Here is a 20,046-nt window from a genome sequence, read left to right as displayed (position 1 = left end):
TCAAAAAGGCTGAATAGATGGAAAATGATTGATATTTTCCAGAGACCCCTAATTATGAGCTAGGCCAGAGGCAAAACCAAAAGGCAAATGATTTCAATGCAGCTGCGATCCAAAAGATTTTCACACCCCTACTCTTTCTTTTTTTTGCTATTTTTTTGCCATCCGCATCCTATCGTGTGGGGAGTTTGAATGGATTTTTAATAACATTGTCAGGGTGACACAGAAATGGCGTCAACATGTGCGCAGCTACCGACCCTGACTGTGATTATCACTCGACCTCCTGGCCCGAAGTCCCCGTAACCCTCATTCATCCTGCTTCTGGCCAGCACACACACACTCACACACACCGACGAACACACGCTCACAAAAGTGTTGGACATTTTTTGTTTGTTTCGGTTGTGTTTTTGTTGCAGGTCGCCAGCGCTGTTGGCTTAACGCCTGCTGTTGCCGCTCTTTTCGCCCGGTCAACATGCTCATATTGGATATGTTTTGGTGGCCGGTGGACGGTGGCCAGTGGCCACTCCAACGCCTCATCATCGGATCCATCCTTTTTTGATGAGGCGCCCAACACGAGCCAACTAATTTCGGCCTGACATTTGCCTAGTGATGATGATGATGGTGATTGCGATGATGATGGTAATGGGCGATGGCTTATGCCGAGTGTTGAATGCCGAGTTCTGAATGCCGCACATTTCATAAGTTTTCGATGGCGGTTAATTTACATGGCCAGCTCGGGGATTTATTGCCTCCCGATCTGGGCCAGCTGTGGGCAGTCAGATATTTATTACAGCCTGTGCGCATGAAATGAGTTAATATCGCTTGACTTGTTACCGGCCGTTCTGGCTCTTAAAGGACCCTGGCACAAAGGACCCCCTTGAATGTACGAGTATTCACAGCCAGGCAGGCACTCGCAGGATGTGCCGCAACCTGACTGCAGATACACCAAAATAAAAGGAAGCCACCAGGCGAACAGTTGCTGTCGAAATAATAGTGATACCTCCAGGAGTTCCCTGGGTTTCATGTAATATTTTCCAGCAATTCGTTCCCCAGCGAATTACATTTTCGGTTATTAAAATGTTGGTGAGCCTTCTATGTACGATAAAGTTTTTGTATGTTAGTCATTTTCGAGATCTAGACACACCTCTATTATTTTTACCGCATGTGTGGCAAAAAGTAGCGTGTGTGCAGTGAAAGCAGGAGAGCTGCTACAGCAGACAAACAAAAGCTGCCGAAAACAAATAATCCGCTCTGTGCTCTGTTTTGCTGTTTTGCCGTTTTGCCATTTGGATGTTTGAATGCCTGCCTGTGTTTTCCTTGCGAGCCACACGGCTCTTATCCTGGCTGGCATCCTTTTGTCTGTTTGTCTGTTTGTCCGCCTGTCTGTTTGCACGAGATGCTGATGAGCCTGCAACATGTCGAGTCGAGTCGAGTCGAGTTGTTGCCAAAGTAATAATAACAAAAGGGCTAAGCTCGAGACGGGGGCGGGCGGAGCTCAAAAACTCATTGACACGTTCCGCACGAGGCAGGCAACACTTTCGGTTTTGGCCGTAGTTCTGGATGCTAGAATGCCGGCTGAAGGCCCTAAGCCATTTACTTAGCCACACTCGGACAGATGTCAATGGGAATCTGGCTGGGTAAATGGATGCTCGACTGCCTGAATGGAGCCATGCACGACTGACTTTATGCCTTTGCCGGGCGAACGGACGGGAGGATTGGCGTACAGGGAGGGCAGGCACTCGGATTCGTTTCCATTTAAGTGTTGCATCAACTTGGGTTTCCTCTGCGGGGCAACAGTGCGTATGACCGCATCCGAATGTGCATTTAATTGCATTTCAATTTCCCGATTTGCAGCCATTTGGGCATGGCCTGCCAAGTCCACTCACTGCACATCGTCCGCCCGGGCGGAGTATTGAATTAATAAATTATTGGTAAGCTGTTGACGTTGTGGTTGTGGCCGAAGGACTCGGCCATCTGGCCAGCTGCCCAGCCACTTAATTAGCAGGATGACAGACCGAAAACCCACCGCAGCTTTGCCCACAACTTCACACTCGGGTCATTTGCCTTTGCCGGATGGATTTCCTCTCTCGCCGCACACATTTTTTCACTTTTTCCATTAACTCCAGCCGTCAAAGGGAAAACGAATCACACATAAAACTTAATTAAAATTATCAATCGGATACAACATCAGCCGGCTAGGAAGAGGCGTGGCGTTGATTGGCATAAAAGGCTTTAATAAGCATAAATTATGAAGAGTCTATAATCAATTCCAGCCTTTATTGTTTGTCTGGCTAACATGAAAACTGTTTGCAGCACGCAAGGGGAAAGCTAGGAATAGCTTATATATAGTAAATAAAAGCGCGTTGCTCAATACCCTTAAAAACTAAATAATAATTAAATTTAAATATTAGCTTCAAATAAAGTATTTTTAAAGTACTACTGCTTTCCTCAAGTAAAGCCATGATATCCACTTAATGTTGTTTTTTCAATACTCTGCCTTGTTTATAAATAAATATTTATATTAAATACGATTTTCTTTGTCAAGAACACCAAGTGAATTTAATAAGCATTCTATTTCCAGTTAATGTTTGTCATCCCGAAGCTCACTGATATTACAGCGACTTAATGGGCTTTCTTTGTCCCGAGATCTAAATATACCCTCGCAAAGGGCAGGGAATATTTGGCTGAGGTCATTTCGAGCAGGTGCAGCCGGCGTGATAGTGAGAGGCAGATAAGGAAGGCCAGTTGAGGGGTGGTGCTTGAGTGGTCGGGCAGTTGCAGCTGAAACACCTGAGCAAAGGCCGTAATTACAGAGCGCGTCACTCACTCACTGCTCGAGTGCGGCCTGCAATTAGTTGGCCGTATAACTCATCCGCCACGTGGCACCGCTCTAGAAATAAAATGCAATTTGCGAAGTGAAATTGCCTGTACTTGTTAAATTAATCTCGCCCTCATCTCAGGCTGCCACAGGCAATTTCAAGCTCGACTTGCCAACTCATCAGTGTGCGATGCCAGCATCGCTCAGTTGTCAGCCGCAATCGCTGGCATTCTAATTAAGCCGCGGCTAATCATTAATTAGACACATCGAATGCCGCCCAGGTTGCCAGGTTCTTTTTTTATTGGTGCGTATACACACAATGCGACGACCCATTTAAGTTTGGTAATCGCAACAGCTTTCTAATGCCGCGGAAGCCAAAAACAAACGTCGCTTTTAATTATGTGCTTTCTCAGGATTTGACGGGGATGCACTGAGAAATATTTTGCTGGAATGGAAAACTTTTGCTAGAATTTTTTGCTTTTTAACTTCAAGTCACCTTACGCTTGGAACAATTTTAAATGCTTTATTTGAAGTTAGGGTTACTATTTTAGTTCAGTGTGTTAGCTGCGGCGGTTGGGCTCACATTTAGCACCTCAAGGCACGCCACTGGCCACACCCAAGGATATCTGTGGTCGGAGGTGGAAGTGGGCTGTGTGTTGCGGGTTCCAGATTGTGGAGTGTGGGCTGCGAGTCGGGATGGGAGAGGTGCAGGTCCGAGTGCTGGGTGTGCTCAAGGTTAGGGCGGAATGACTGCCCAACGGGCGACCAAACCGCGGTGAGCCAAACCAACATGCTCTGATCGACAGGATGTCTGCCCGTGGGCGGCTTTGGGCTTGGGGCTTGGGGCTGCGGTCGGGGGCTTATTTATAAAACGACCTTGGCGCAAATCAAATGCAAAACTTTTATGCGGCCAGCGACACGCGTTTGTGTCCGTGTCCGCGTCCGCGTCCGCATTCGCCTGCTCATTAAAGGTCAAAGCCGATTTGGTCCTGCTGTCGCTGTAGCTGTTGTTGTCCTGTTGTCGTTGTCCTGTCTCCCCTAGGTGTGTTCGCTCCCGTGTCCTGTGTCCTTTGTGAAGGGAATTGCGAGGAAGCAAACACATCCATGGATACACACAAAGTAAACATGCAAATATTTACGCAGGCAAAAAGTATTGAGCAAATTGGTAGTCAATTCTTTTTGAATTTCTATGCAAATTAGGGCCTTTGTATTCAAATGATATTAAGTGATTACCTTTTGTGGTTCAATTTCTTTATTCCTTCCAACACATTTTAATGTTTTCATAGTAACATTTTTTCCTGTGTAAATATTCATATTTTTTCTGGGTTTTGGAAAGCCTCTTTAGAATTATTTGCCTTCGCGCGCAGCTCAATAAACATAATTAGCATTTTGCCACTTTACGTGGCCCAGTCACTAATGAATGACTGGGCCAAAAGGGAAACGGCCGACAGGAAGGCAACAAAGAAAAGTTGCAAGAGGGCGGGGGCGAGGGGTAAAGGAACCTGGATTGGAGCTATTTCATATGCAAAATGTGGCAAAGAAGTTGATTAAAAATTCAGGAAGAGCTCAACTATTTGACAGGCACGGCGCCATCTGTGGGGCAAATAAATAACAGAGTAAACTGAGCAAGGGCCACAAACATCCACTCACACACACACACCTACATGACGGGATATATATATATGTATATGTATAAGCTCTTCCATAGACACATCAACACTTGCAGAGATGTATACAAGTGTCACTCGTGTGTAGCGCACTCAACGTCAGCACTTGCCAATTGCCATGTTCCCACACACACACTCACACACGCTAGCACACCCGCACACACACCTACAAACGCGTTTAGCAGCCTGGCAAAAGGGCTACTCTGCAGCACACACACACTCGCACTCTCATTTAGTGTCGCACATGGCGTATACGTGCTGGCTGTCTGTGGTCGTGCCGCAGAGTGTAATTAAATATTTTACAGGCAATCTACATTCTTGAGATAAACTCGGCTTATATATGTGTGTGTGACCCGGAGCAGCAGCAACAACAGGAGCAGCAGCCACAATGGCAAATGTTTTTAAAAACGGAAAACACGCAAAATGCTAAACAAGTGCCAAGTCCAGATTAGATTGAAACGATTTTCCAATGCTCTTTACTGATTAGAAAAATGTTATGAAATGCCATTTTGAGTTACAAATGAAACCTAAGAATATTTAAAAAATCATATTATTATTTTAGGTGTTTAAAATATTTGAAAGTATCATTCAAAAGTAGACACACCCTGCTCTTCCCATCAACTCAACATTTCTGTTCGTAACAAATGCAAATTGATTGGAATCCCTTTATGCAAATTTCATCCAATTGACTGCCAAAGTCGATGAACTCCATTGAACGACGGGCCCAAAAGAACAACATCATAAGATAGCAGATTAATGTTTGCAGCTCCCAAACGCAAACGCAAACACACACAAGGATATTGCGCTTAGGCTGCAATATTTCGAGGGCTCGTCCTGGGCCCACATACACACATACAACATACGTACATATGTACATGACTCGTGGAAACATTTTTCGGGGCATAAGTCGTCGTTGTCGTTGTTGTGGAATTTAGATTAGTGTCATTTAACTTTTTAGATTTACAAATGTTGCATGAAAAGATAATCGGCTTGCCCTTGTCCGCCGGCCAGCCACAGGACATGGGACACGGGACACGGGACACGGGACACGGGACAGGGGGCACGGGACCTTGGACATATATACACTCATGGGCAGTTTTGTGGTTGCTGCCCCTTCGCAACCTCAGAGGCAGTGGTAGAAGGCAGGAGGCAGAATCGTCCTTGTCCTCGCCGACATCCTGCGCCTCAGATCCTCCGTCTGCGCTTGAGTTGCGGCATTTGTAGCAGGTTTTGAGGCGTGCTTCGGGTTTTTGCGGCCGAGAGTAGGGAGCTGGTAGCTGGGAGCTGGGAGCTGGGAATACGGACCCGGAGCTGGGGCCAGACCCCAAATTGGATTTCGTTGTTGTCTCCCAGTTGGGCTCCCTCCGAACGAATATACGTATGTTTGGACTTGGACGCGTGTTGGTAATTGCGCTTTGAGGTTGTAATTTGTGAATTGAAACTGTCAGCAGTGAAATGTGGTGCGTGTGTCGGTGGATTTAATAAGCAAATTAAAAGGCTGCATTGTTCGGAGTCGTAACTCCCAGTCTCCACTGCGATTTCATTGGCTGCCGCGCTTTATTGGATTTTCATTAACCATTAGCTGGGAATTTAATTTGCCAGCCTAATCATTTTGCCTTTAGAAATTTAATTATGACTGCATTTGCATTGGAATTCCCGTAATTTTCTTAATTAATAAGTTATGCTTTCCCCCACTCACTGCTAAGCAACGGCGAATATAAAGGGGGAAAACAAGGGAAAACTGTTTTTTAATTGCCTGCGAAAAGGGTTCACAAGAGGGCTGGGAAAACACTCACTGTAGGCCGCAGCTGTTGCTCCGGCTTAAGCGGGTTAAGGAAAAAGGATGAGTGCCGGCCAAGAGTCCACATGAACTGACCACTTGAGTTGGCCTAATTGGCTGGCCAAGTGTTGGTTATTTCGGAACATGAACTCCAAGGTACCTGAAATGCGGTTTCCCCTACAGAACAACGAGCTCCAAAACTCATTTAGTATAGTTTTTTTGGGGCAGAAGGATGGGCTTGCAAATATCAAGAAAAGAGACGAGCAAAGGCTTTCGCTTGAGGAATTTTGTAAATATAAATTTAATATGGCCTAAGTAAAGTTTTAAAATCATTTATTTTTAAAATATTTCTATGAGTATAGAAGGTGTTTTTTTTTTTTTTTTTTTTTTTTTTAGTAAAAAGTAAAAAGTGTAAATTTATTAATTAACGGGTATACTGCTACCTATGTGGCAGCTTGAGCAGGTTGTAACTATAGGGGATAACAAAGGGTTGGTATACAGATTATACATTAGATCTATTCGTGTGTAGTTTAATTATATCAGTCTTCAAGTGTGTTAAATGTGTCTTAATGGAAGGTCATGTGGGTGGAACCTTTTAAGTCTTCTTCTTCTTGGTCTCCTAATTAGCCTCTTCGCCAGGGAGTTAGGATGAGAGCCAAGGCGTCTGAAGTAGCTTTCAGCATGTGAGCGACAAACATCGCCAATCTTAGGGATTTTGAGATCTCTTTCGATATCTCTCGTTCTCATGTACCAGGGGGCATTGCAAATCGATCTCACTATCTTGCTTTGGGCTATTCGGATTTTATTTAGGTTCGACTTAGACGCTATGCCATATATTTGTAATCCATATTTCCAGATTGGACTGAGAATCGATTTGTATATGCGAACTTTGTTCGACAAGGAGAGCTTGTTATTTGACGCAAGTAGCCAGGACATGTTTGCTGCCTTTGAGAGCACTGCCTGCTTGATCATTGTGGTGTGCCTCTGGAAAGTGAGCCCTCTATCCAAAATCACACCAAGATATTTGTAGTAGTGCTCGTGATGAAGTACAGAACCGAGCATTGAAATGCCTGGGCAGTTCTTTGGCCTTGTGGAAAATGTGACACAAGCACATTTGTTGCAGTTTATGCCTATGTTCCACTCAGTTGTCCATTTTTCAAAACGAGTTACGTACTCCTGCAAGCCCAAGGTTGCAATGTCTATACTTGGACTCCTAACCATAACCGCTGTGTCGTCGGCGTATGTTGCGATGAGTATATCATCATCGTCAACTTCGGTACATTCCCAGGAATCTGGCATGTCTGACGTATACAGTGAGTAAAGTGTCGGGCCTAGTACACTGCCTTGTGGTACACCAGCTGAGATTGGGCGTTTTGACGACTTTTCGCCTTCGAGTATAGAAGGTGTTGAAGCACAATATTTACTTTATTGAGAACATATACTAAATAGGTTCAAAACTCATTTTGCTATTTCGTTGCGCATTCTTTAAATTAAAGTTAGTTTTTCGGACCTGCAAGTTAATTAGTTTCGCCCCAAAGCAGACTCCATTAGTCTGAAGGGGGCGTGGCAATGGGGGCTTTATCTGAAATGTCTATCCGAAAAATTCGAATGTAACACTATGCGTGCGCGAAAAAATCCATCCATTCATCTGTCCATCTAACTGGCTAACTGAAACGTGGGGCTTCAGGACGAAGGGTTACGCCCACTTTTAGTCAAGGACCGACAGCAAAACATTCATGTGAATTACCAACAACTCTGGCAGCACAAAGAGCAATGGCGTCGCCGGAAACGGAAACGCAAGAGCGTGTTTGAGCAGAAGCCCATAATTTTGCATTAGCGGCTCCGAAAAAGCATAGAAACAGCAACAGAAACAGAAACATCAACTGAAACATCAGCAGAGCAACAAACATTGACAGATAACAGACTGGAGCTCAGTCACATGTGAGTGCACGTGATAAGAATTCACAGGTGGCAACACGCGCATACAAGTATTTAATATGTTGAACATCGCTGGCAGCTCACTCATCAAAAGGGCATTCGAAATCGAGAGGAGCGTGTTGGGAAATGGCAAATTAGGGAATTAGCTGGCAAGCTTATGTAGTACATTTTTGGTTATTTGAAACTCACTCATTAAATAAACATTTGCCAACGCGAGGTGCTTAATTTTCATCATTATTTATTCATCGAATTGTTTCAGAGTTTAATAGGATTGTAATACCATTCAATTTGTAAATTTTATAACGTTATTAAACAGACAGGCTTTTATAGTTATGAATTTGGTACTTTTAATTAAACAGGGAATATTGATAATCGTAACAGCGAACCCTCTTCTCATATTTATGTCTTCACTCTTTCCAATCATAAAAAACTAAAGATTATTTTTAATATTAAAGGGAAACACAAAGCTGGGCTAAAAATGATTGACCTTGGTAGGCAAGCCATCTTTTACCTTCGTCCTGCGTCCTAAGTATAATTAGTTTTGCACTAACTGGGGCGTAAAACGAAACTCAGACACAGACCAAAACTGAACTCAACTCCCCCAGATCGAACCAAACTGAACCGAACCGAAGCCTCTGAAGCCTTTGGCTGCCCAAGAGAAAATCATTAAAAATATTTGCCTGCACGCGCTGAGCCGCCTCGTCATCCAATCAACCATCGACATCGCCGCACCACCGCCGCAACCATTACACCACTCCCCAACAGCACCACCGCCACCGAATTCGACACCACAGCCGCTCGCCATCCAGGTCCTGTCCGTCGAAAAGGGCGGCACAGGGCCGAAAGGAACCCAATTTGGGGCATAAAAATTGTTGCTTACTTGGCAAAGATGTTTATCACACCGTCGGGTGGCTGGATAAAAAAAGTGGCAAAGACCAGCGAGGACTTCAGCCGAAACTCCGCACATTGGTCTGATTGAAAGGCATTTGGATCACTAATTTAAGAAATAATAATACTTAGTAGAAAGGTTCTGTTTTAACAAGTTATCAAACATTTATTTTAAATAAAAAATGGCAAAGAAATACTTGTTGTTCAATAACAAATTATCAACTAATTTATATTCAAGTGAAAAACAGAAAGATTTTGTAATATTCTGCAGGAAAAAGGAGCGTTGCTGGGTGGAATTTTTTTTGCAAGTCCTGAACCACAGTGCTTTGGCCAGTGCGGTTGGCAATGTAAATATTTTGCCATTTGGGCTTTCTCTTGGATTAGTTTCATTTATTTCATCATTTGCGCGTCTCACTAAACGCATGCAGCGCCTTATCCTGGCGGTCTGTGTCCTGGGTTTCGTGTCCTGTCTGGGCGAGAGTGTTGCTCGGGCTCAGTGGTCGGTCGGCGGCTGGCGGATGGCGGTTGGCGGTCCGTTGGGGGAAAGGAATTTAATCAGGCCGCTGGGGACTCTAAAGCACCGCCGCCCGCTGCTCGCACAGAAATGTAGGCGCTGCCCAGAAACAGCACAAACAAAAAGAAACGGAAGCAGAAACAGAAGCACGCGGAGAACAGAAATTTCCTTAAGCGTAATACTGCACAGGAAACAATGATTTTATGGATTTATAGATTTATGCAATCAATACGAGTATCGAACCCAACTGGCTGAATACAAAAATTTAAAAACCTACAATTAAAAGCCGACTGATGCGAAAGCCATGAACTAGCTTTTCCTATAATTATTTTTTGTTTTAGGAAAAGTAATATAATTTTCTCTGAGTGTGCAAACGTTGCTCCCGAAATGATGACGATGGCGATGACGAGGTCCGCCCGCTAAAAGGAAAATGTTAGGGGGACTTGGCCTCGTCGCTTTTTGATTTTTTCCTTGCACTCTTCTCTTTTTTTTGCGCTTTTATTATTCGTTACAAGTGTGTGAAGTTGTAATTTAAGTGTGTGTGGGGTGGAGCAGCTGACACGCCCACCGCCCATTAAACGCCGCCTCCGAATGCCGCCGGAGGGGACATTGATTTTCCCCTGTTCATTTTCCCGCTTTCCCGGCGTGCCTTTAAAGCAAATTCCAGCTATGCACAGCAATCAGTTACAGTTGCGTCTTGATTTTCGCTTTTGATTTCATGGGGCTTACTCGGAAAAAGGGGGCGTCACACAGCCGCCCCCCCGTCCGATGGCATCCCATATCCAGCTGACATTGACGAGTGTCAGGCACATGTCCGCCACACAGCCGGCCGTTCTAAGTTGGCTTAAGCGTGGACGCAGCTGGACACCGAGTGGCCGAATCGGAAGTCTGGCGAGAGCGGGGCTTATTGGCAGCTGCATGCCCATGATGGCCCACAGGTGGGAGGGGCACTCCGACATCCTGCTCCTCCGTTAGTTGGTGGAAAGTTTTTAGTTCGGCTTTGGGTAACATTTTCTGCACCACATATTGAATAAATTCGTTGCAATTTTTAACTAGGTTCTTGTGTGACTTTGTGAGGGTTTCCCACGAGTGGCTAAACATTTTACGAAACAAACACCACTTTGTTTTCTAAAAGCATATTGCTGGACATTTTACCAGGAGCTCTTTTACCTAAGGTATTAAATTCGGTAAAAGGATATAACATTTAGAAGTGAAGCTCAACCATCAAATGAACTTATTGAGCTTCACTCAAATTGAGAAATTCAAAAAATTGCATTGATTGCATAATGGAGCTTAAGAGTGCTTTCCCTTTGTTTCCATTTTGCAAAAGCAATTGTGAAATGATTGCCGTCTGAATAATTGAACCGGAAGCCTTCCTATTTCTTCTGTAGGAAAGGTGAAGGAACTTTAGAAAGTGGGGCATGGTTTCCTAGAATTCAACCGCACATAGGATTAAATAACGACTGGCTGGTCAGGCAACCAAATTTCGTTGGAAGTCTCCATGTCCGATGGCCTTGATCTGTAAGTGGGTTTAGTTGTTCGCCAGGACAGGATGATTTTCCAGTTCGTTTGCAGGCCCTAATCCCGGGGCTTTAAGCCCGATTGGAAGGGGTTCTCTGGCTCTGTGCTTCTCTGCCAGTCAGCTGGTCGGTGGTCGATGGTCGGTGGTTGGCAATTATTTTTAGCCCATTGTGTGTATTTGCCTCCACGCGGACCAACTGTCTGGGTAGGCAGGTGAGTGTTTATTTTCGCCAATCAATATTCCACATACTCCCAATCGATACGGCACTTCACCTGGCCGCAGGGCGCACGAGGCGTATGATTGATCTAATTGATAGCCAAGATTGATGGCGCAATCTCGGCAGGTGTGCGCCCGAGTGTCTGCTGTCACCCGCCTGTGTGTCGTACTGTGTGTGTGTGTGGGTGTGTGTGTTTGTGGCGTGTCCTCCGGACAATAAATCTCAATTGCAATCGACTTACATGCACTGGATTTCCTCGGCAGCTAGCTGCAGCAACAGTTGACCACGAGCAGCAGCATTAAGTAAGAACTTCAACTGATAATATCTGGTTATTGAACAGGTTCGGATTATTGAATTGAATATTGAACACTTCCCAACAACAGTTGTTCACTCGAAACCGCGAATTGCCACCGGATTTGCTAGCGACTTGCGAGGGGCCAGCGAGCGACTGAAAACGCGACTTGGCAGTCCAAAGGACGAGCGTGGACTGTGACACTGCGGCGGCTGACTGTGTCTATTATGGAGGCCAAAAGCGGGAGCAACACGGCCAGAACCCCACTGCCACACGGCCAAGGCGGAGCAACTGTTGGTCGTGCGAATCCCGCATACGATATTCGCACTTCGTGTCGCAGGCTTCGTGTCGTCGTTCTTCGTCCTTCGTCCTTCGTCCTTATTTTTCTTCCTGTGTCGTCGGCAGCTGTTTAACTATTTTTCGGTTAGTTTTTTGCTGCGCTTGCATTTCAATGACAAATTGTTGCATCTCAGAATGCCCCGGACCCCTCCCCCTCCCACCTTTCAGCCCCTTCTGCTTCACTCACCTGTGTTTCTGGCGTTTAAATCAATATTCCATTTCTCAAACCTTTTGTCGACCAAAAAATTGTTTCGAGTGCTTAGCGTTTATGTTGGCCGTTTCTCCTCAGCGAGCTGCTTACTTTTCAGCGGAGGAATGCTGCGGGACTTTTGCGAATCGCCCGGGCAGTCACTTTTTTTCGTGTATGAGCGTTTTAAATTTATTGCACAACATTCAGCGTTACGGGAGCGGCAACAAAAACAGCATCAGCGACAACTGATAGCGGAAAGTTTAATGGGAAATGTAAATGTTACGCCATTGTATGACATACGACAATAAAATGGAATGAAACAGAAACAATAAGCCGATGGATGCCAGGCCCAGGATTCCTACACAGGTTGTTGGACCCGTTTCCCCTCTCGACCCTCCGACCACCTTCCGCATCTCTCTATTACACTGAAAACAATTGAATTCAGATTCAGGAATTAGCTCATATTTTTTAGCGTATGCATTTTCAATAGTATCCAGAGTATTTTATACTATGAATTTAGTACTCTCCTTGGGGACTTTTTCTTTTATATAAAATTTAATTTCCTTTGGTATTTAGACGAGATACAAATTATTAAAAACTTGGACTTAAAACCAAGCTCTGGATGAAAAGCTTGAGGTACTTTGTATTTTTTCCCTGTTCAAACACATTTCTCTTCCTATTTCCCTAGTCTCCGCTTGGGTTTTTTTATTTGCTGTTATTTTTCTGCGGCTGCGGCCATAATTTACAATAACAACAACCCAGATAGAGGCGGAGGTGGCCCAGGGGGGGCGTGGCGGGGGGCAGATAGAGAAATGTGAAGCTGAAAATGAAAGAGTCGAACAATGTGGCTGGCCCCGGCTTGTGAGGCTGCCGTTTTGCATTCGATGGATGAATGTGTGGAGGGGGCTGTCTACAGGGAGGCTCATTCCGAGGGGGAAAGGGGCTTTCAAGGGGAAGGGGGGGGAGAACCGATAGCTACCGTCTAAAACGACGAAGCCATCGAAATCGCGCCATGCAGTTCTTTCGACTTCGGAGTCAGATATTGTATTCCATGGCGTCTCGCTCGATATGTCACGGCTGTGTGTGTGTGTGTGTGTGTTGGCCCTTATGTGTGCATGCTGTGTGTGTTCCATAATTCAATTTCAGTGTAAGCCCATCCACCGTTTCAGCCATAACCACCCATATCCATCTCCACCCACCACGAACCACCCACCAAACACCACTATGCACATAAGGCATTGATCTGACTCGGCAAAGCGCTTTATGTTTTATGCGTGTGGCTGAAAAGTTTAACGAGGCATAAACAAACATTGGGCTATTGTCGTTGCCACTGCTGACTGAATGAATGAAACTTGGCCAGATGATATATGGAAGCGCCCAGGAATATACATTCTCGGATCTCTCCGGAAGCAGGATTAAAATCCTGCAATATATGGCAAGAATTAGATTGAATTTTTCTTTCACGGATTTATGAATTCGATTTAAGTTAAATGTACAATCATTTTAATGCTAGGATCTACAACTTTTTTGGTTTGCAAAATGAAAAAAAACATTTATGAATAAAATAAAAGCATGAATGGAAATTATTCTAAGCTTAGAATCAACAGACCAATACCAATATTGTTTATAGGAAGTCCGGAAGCTTTTAGCATTCTGTGAAATTAAGATGAATTCAAATTTACACCACAGTTGTTGAGCAGAGAAATGTATTTAGTAATGGTTTTCCTATTTGCATGCCAAGAAATTCGATATTGGTTACTAATTGGATAATTTGCCATGTGGGTTGGTTGGAGTTAAAATTAGAAATTCATAAGAACGAACAAACATACTTATCAATTACAAATTATGTATTATAATTGGGACTTAATTTGGATATAATTTTATTTTTAAATATCCTTGTTCGACCTACTCCGAAATATCTGCAGAGTTATGAAGATGGCTGGAAAATCCCATGATGTTTGCTTGGATCCGCTGGTGTCGCAGGATCGAGACCATGCTCAAATTGGCTTATCCGTAATCCAATTAGCCAGGCAGATAGCGCCGTGTCACGGCCACATCCTCCCTGCATAACCCATATGTTTCGTCACATGCAATTTCCAAAGCAATTAACCGGCACACTCCACCTGCCTGCTGCAACATCCTTCGCCGCTGGAGCTGGTGTCGCCGAATAGAAGGTCCTCCCAAATGCCTGCAGCCTGTTGCTAGATCCTGCCGACGGCCGTGTGCGAGTGCCAACCAATTGAATTTGTCGCGCATCGAACAGACTTGGCAATTCAATCAACGTGCCTGCTGCTGCTCTTAGCCCTCTCGCCTTCTCGTCCCGTTTCACCTGCCTTTCTGACCATGAACCTGACCATCGAACGTCGACAATCGAAAATCGGACACCGGCCACAGGGAGATGTCTTGGCTTGGCTTGGTGCCATGACTTTTGGCCATCGTTTGCCGCTCGCTCTGCTAATTGAATTGCCCTGTTTGTCGCCTCTTCCATAGGCAGTGTCAAAAATTACGCATACGCCCGGTTGGCGCGCATTAAGCCGTTACGGCTAATGAAGCTCACGAGATTGACGGGCCAATTATGGCGATGATGGCATCGCCATTGTTTTCCCCAGCAATTGAATTACATTGAAAACTTCGTTAGGCTCGTTAGCCGAACGCGATTTCCGCGATAAACACGCCCGACAACTTAAAATGCAATCAATGCCAGCTTGCCTCTTCGCTGCAGACTTTATCCCGATTAAATTGAGTTTTATTGATACCTAGAAATCGAGCTCACTTAGCAGTCCGGTTTAAACATGTATTACTGGGTGCACCGGGAAATAAATAGGTCTAGCAAAAGTTACTGGGAGTTTACATAAAGTTAAAATAAGCCTCGAAACAAATTGTGAAATTATTATGAAAAGTCTGCTCTGAGTGCAAAAATAGCTTCAATCGTTTGAATAAAAGGGATTTTTCTATACAATGGCGCTCAGTGCAGGAACATTTTCCTGCGAATTGGCTCAGTTCGAGGAACTTTTCCCTGCGAAGGGCAACGGACTGCCTGGAGCGAATCCCGGCAGATTGGTTGCTCCCGTTACGCTTTGTGTTTTCCAAGCTATTATTTTTTCCCTTTTTAATTGATGTTCAGTGGTGATTGGTTTGGTTTCCAACCACCAGCCTTTCGAGGCGTCGGGATTAAGCGAAGTGCTTTCAATTTGCTGAAATAAAAATAACAATGGAGCGCCCAAGAGCATAGGTGCTCGCCGGGCACTGACAATCCAAATTGAATGGCTATCCATTTGGTTTTATTGGAGTGCAGCAACTGGTTGGGCCTGTCAATGCAGAAAGCCAGTATAATATTTCAGTTGACCAGGCAGCCGAAGAGCCGAGCCAAATCAGAGCAAATACATTTATTGGGTTGCGAGTTTTTTCGTTAGATTCTTTTTTATTTTTTCCCCCTGCTCATTGGCGCCTGAGGCACGTACTTGAATTTTGCTGTTGGCCAACTTGTCAGCCTAAAGCAGTCACATTCTACCCATCCTCCGCCTCGTCCTTGTCATGATGGAAATATAATTAAAGTTTTTGACAGATAACTCTGGCCAACAAAGAACGAACGTCCATCCGACGCGTGATTAATGATGTCGCTTTCGAAAGCGGAAAAATGAAATAGATTTAAATCTGCAGCGGAAAGTGTGCAGAGCGAAAGGTCACTCGCTCTGAATTACTTGCATTTATGGTTGATTATGATAATCACTTCGAAAATGGCCAACCGCGAAACAACGGTCCTCAAATTATTTGGCCTCTAATGGTGTCCATCAATTTGAATTCCGCACATGTTCGTCCGTGAATGCGAACGTTTCGCATTTTCGCAGTGCTTAGTGCGGTTGTGGTTGCATTCAAATGCGAGTGGAATGTTTAGCGGACTCTCGTTAGGCCCCTGAAAATTGTTGACCAAAATGTTATTTCTCCTCGCCAAATATATAATTACCCCAAAACTCAACTAACTGTATAATTTAAAGGCTATTGGCTTTTCAACGTTCACACAGCTCTTGTGATTGCGTTGTGTATCGAAGTTTTTGCTAAAGTAGATGCTGAAAACACTTCAGGTGCAGTAAAGACCCTGGCTTGAGCTTTTGTAATCCCCGTTGAATATTTTCCAGCAAGGCTGGGATTAAATTTGGGCAAGTGTCACTCGCAGCGTGCGGGTGCCATTGAGCTGTGTCCTCGCTCCGTGTGTTTGCACACCTTTGGCAGCGGTTTGCAGCTCGGTTAATTAAAAAATCTCTTGGAAATCAGACGAGTCAGACGGGTAATTAGAACTGGCAGCCAGCCGAGAGCACACACGCGGCCAGGACTTCAGCTGGGTTGCCTTCTGTCCGGGATTTGGAGTTAATTGGCTGCCGTTGCGTGGCAACCGGGAGTTAAAGTTGCACCTGCAATAGGTGCTCGCAGTGGATTGCAGCTAAGGAGAAAGGCCAACTTTTTTCCCCAACTTTGTCTGCTGCAATTGTGGCTGTAAATTTGTTTACCGAGGCCACAAAATTGGCCCCCGAAATCGAGTTGCTGCTGGGAAAAAATTGAATTAATAACTCAAAACAGCAGGGCTTTCGGTCCAATGTCTAACAGATAATTTCATTAAAACAGTCAGCAGCTCGTCCTCCGGCACACAGAGCCCACATTGCGTATGCGCAATGGTTTTCCAACGGACTTAACTTGGCTTTTGTGGCTCTCTGTGAATGTGTGTGCATGCTTAATTTGCAATGGCTAGGCTTATGTTTTGTACAAGGAAATCCTTTTACACCACATCGAGTTCCGGCCTCGAACAACAAAGAAAAAATATTTAAGCGCTCTGCGGCTGCAATTAGGTTTAAATATTTATACCCCGAGTGTCAATAGAGAGAGCTGGGTTTGCATCTCAGCAGAAGTGGTTTCCTAAATTATTTAAGGCCAGGGGGAAATTAGAAAGTTTTGGCTGCACCTTAAAGAGGAATTCGCCCGAGTTTGCAGAGCGCTTTCCCGTTTAGCATATCAATTCTTCAATGAAACTTTTCCCAGCTTTCTGTTTCCATTCTCCGGACAATTAACAACCGAAAGTGGGCCAAACGAACTGTCAAGCAGGCAAACATCGAATCAGACCGTCGAAGCGAAATGGAAATGGCAAAATGAAACTACTACTAAAACGAAACTTGTGTTTTCTGTTTTGTGTTGCTTGCGGGGTCAAGCCTTACCGACCGACTCCCAAAAGGCAAAAACCAGAACTAAAAAGCAAAAAAAAGTCGACAACTAGGAATAAACTTCTGATGATAATGATAATGCTGATGATAATGATTTAAATGGACACAATTGGTCAGTCCGGCGAACAGCATGTGTGGGGCTACACAGAAAAATGTGTTCAATAAAAAGATAATATAGTAATTACATTTAAATTATTAAAATATTAAATGTGCGCGAGATTTAACTTAACTTCTGTAACGTTCCATTAGCTTTCCTAAATGTAAGCTAGAACATATCCTCTTTTCATTTTATTTACATCCGTTGCATTGTGTGTGATTTTCAGCAGGAAGCCAACCGGAATTGCTGGCCATTTTCAGGGGATTTTCTCTCCATGTGCGCCACTGAGTGGCTGCTCTGTTCCGATGTGCGGTCACTGCCACGGGGCATGTTTTGTGTGGCCCACGGAGCGTATGCGTAACGAGTGCCCAAGTGGCCATCGCCATCGCCAGCTGCCCGTGGGCATACAAAAGGAATCGTTTTGCTTGTCATTTTGTCGATTCAATTAACGCAACAACTCGAAACAAAGCGGCGCCGGACAAAAACCCGATACTCGAAAAACAGCAAAGTGGACAAATCAGGGAGTCAAGGAGCCGGAGCCGGAGCCTGTCCTCACTTTTAATGGGCAATTACATTTTAATGAGAGTTTACCTCCGCACCTCCAGTCGATAAATGCAAATTCGGCCAGGGGGTGTGCTGTCCGGGAAGTTAAAGCCGCGCAGAGGTCGCCTTAAAGCCGGGGGTCAGGTCCTCGTGCTCCGATTACAATGTCTGTGTCCGCCTTTGAATGCAAATTTCGCATCCTCCGTTATTAATTTCGTGCCGAGTTTATGGGTCCCAGGTCCGTTTCCGCCCGCCTCCATATTGAACGCTTGACACATCAAAGCGACCGCCTGACAGCAGCACTCTCCGCCTTCTGCACTTATTTAAATATGCGTGTGCGATTAAAAAAAAAACTGAGACTGAAACTGAAACTGAAACAAACATTAAAGGGCCGGCGCTTTCAATTGGAAAACAACACGAGTGCAAAAAAAGAGAAAGCGGAGCGGAGCGGCAGGCAGAAATATAATGAGTTTTGCCCGCTGCTCACAAGCAGGCTCTGCTGGCTGCCGCCTGGTCATGGCCGCCCTGACAAGCGTTGACACTTTTCCGCTTTTCCATTTTCCCCGCCCACCCCGCGCTCTGCGCTCTGCGGACTCTCTGCCGAGAGTCTCGTAATGCTGATGGACACTCGCTTTGATTTGCCGCTGCTTCTGCTGTTTCTACTGCTGCTGCTGATGCTGGTGCTCGTGTGGCTTTTCCTTTTGCCAGTTAAGTCGGCACTAACGACTTGTCATACGTGCGGTTTCATCCGAGGACAACGACATCGGCGCGGGTATCATCATCATCATCGCTCCCGACTGTTTGCCCTGTCCTCTGACACAGAGCCGCATTTAAAATCAATTTCATGGCCCCTGCCAAGCCACACGAACGCAAACACACACACAAACACACACCGTCGCGCTGGAAATCCCTGTTTTTGTGCCTCAGCCAGAAATGCAAATATAAACATATGTGATGGCCGCAAAAAGAAATCCTTTTCAAGCTGTAAATATTTCCCTAAAGTGAGAAAGTCAAGCAACTGGGTGGAGTCGTTTGCGCAAGAAGAAGGGTATATCTGTAAATATAAGCGTAACATATTTGCTTTACTATTCAAATCTATTGAATAATTTACAACATTTTACGTCATTCAGGAATTTTTGATTTTAAAGCATACACTTACTTAAATCCAATAGCAAATTTTTATGCTTACCTTTTAAGGGCATGTACTTAGCGACTTTTAGGGCAAACTTTTGAATATTTCATATTTCGTTTTGATAAACCCTCCACTCCGAGTGAGCAGGTATTTATGGGCGAAGGCCTACAGGTAAGGTCGTTACTGATAAGTCACCCCGACTGTTTGACTAGTCAGTCGGTTGGCCACTGCTTACATCACGTATACGCCACGTTCCCGATGAAGCAGTGCAATGCACTCCGTTCCACTCCACACAAAGAACTTCCGGTGAAGCGGATTTGGGCATCATTCAGTTCGCCGTGAACTCCAATTAAGCAGCCGGCGGAATGGGAATTGCTGGAAGTTATTTGGCAAGCCTGCAGCACCTGTTCCTTGTGTTTTTCTTAGCACTCAGTGCCAGCCACTCGCTCGTGTGCCAAGAGCAATAAAAGTTCGCCGACTGGCGGAGGCAGCCGGAATTATTCATTCGACATTTAAGTGTCTGCCGACACGTGCAATGTAAAAGTTTAGCACACCTGCATACATTACGCCATCCCGTGGCATAAGCCATTAAAGTTGAGCCGGGCTTAAAGTCGGCGAGCAGACACACGGACGGATGTAATGAAAAGTCAGATGACAAATTGGCTGCCTTTCATCTGCGCTGCATACTTTTTGGCCAGCGAATCTGCATATGGGGCCACTGATGCCGATGCCAATGCTGATTTTGATGGCCAGAGGCAATCGATTTTCTTCTCGGGGGAACGAAAGTGATTTCCTGCCAGCCATTGCCGCCGAAACTTCATCAAGCTGCCGTCTCTTATCGCCGGAGAAGGGGTGTTGGGGCTGCACGCCCCGAATATCTTCCGCTTCCGCAGTTTTGATGT

General features: G+C 45.0%; 1 protein-coding gene across 2 annotated transcripts in view; it reads right to left on the bottom strand.

Annotated features, from left to right (window-relative positions):
- The window catches only part of LOC108099625 (probable muscarinic acetylcholine receptor gar-1), a 32,708-nt gene extending 20,893 nt beyond the window's left edge, over positions 1-11,815 (bottom strand). For both annotated transcript variants that reach the window (XM_017203252.1, XM_017203253.1), the window contains exon 1: positions 11,583-11,815. The gene's annotated coding sequence lies outside the window, so the exon portion shown is untranslated. The remainder of the gene's footprint in view (positions 1-11,582) is intronic.
- Between the last annotated feature and the right edge of the window lie 8,231 nt (positions 11,816-20,046).

This window comes from Drosophila ficusphila, unplaced genomic scaffold (genome assembly GCF_018152265.1).
Source record: "Drosophila ficusphila isolate 14025-0441.05 unplaced genomic scaffold, ASM1815226v1 contig_791, whole genome shotgun sequence".
Taxonomy (NCBI): domain Eukaryota; kingdom Metazoa; phylum Arthropoda; class Insecta; order Diptera; family Drosophilidae; genus Drosophila; species Drosophila ficusphila.
The sequence above is the reverse complement of the archived record's forward strand: the minus strand, read 5'-3'. Positions and strand labels throughout refer to the sequence as shown.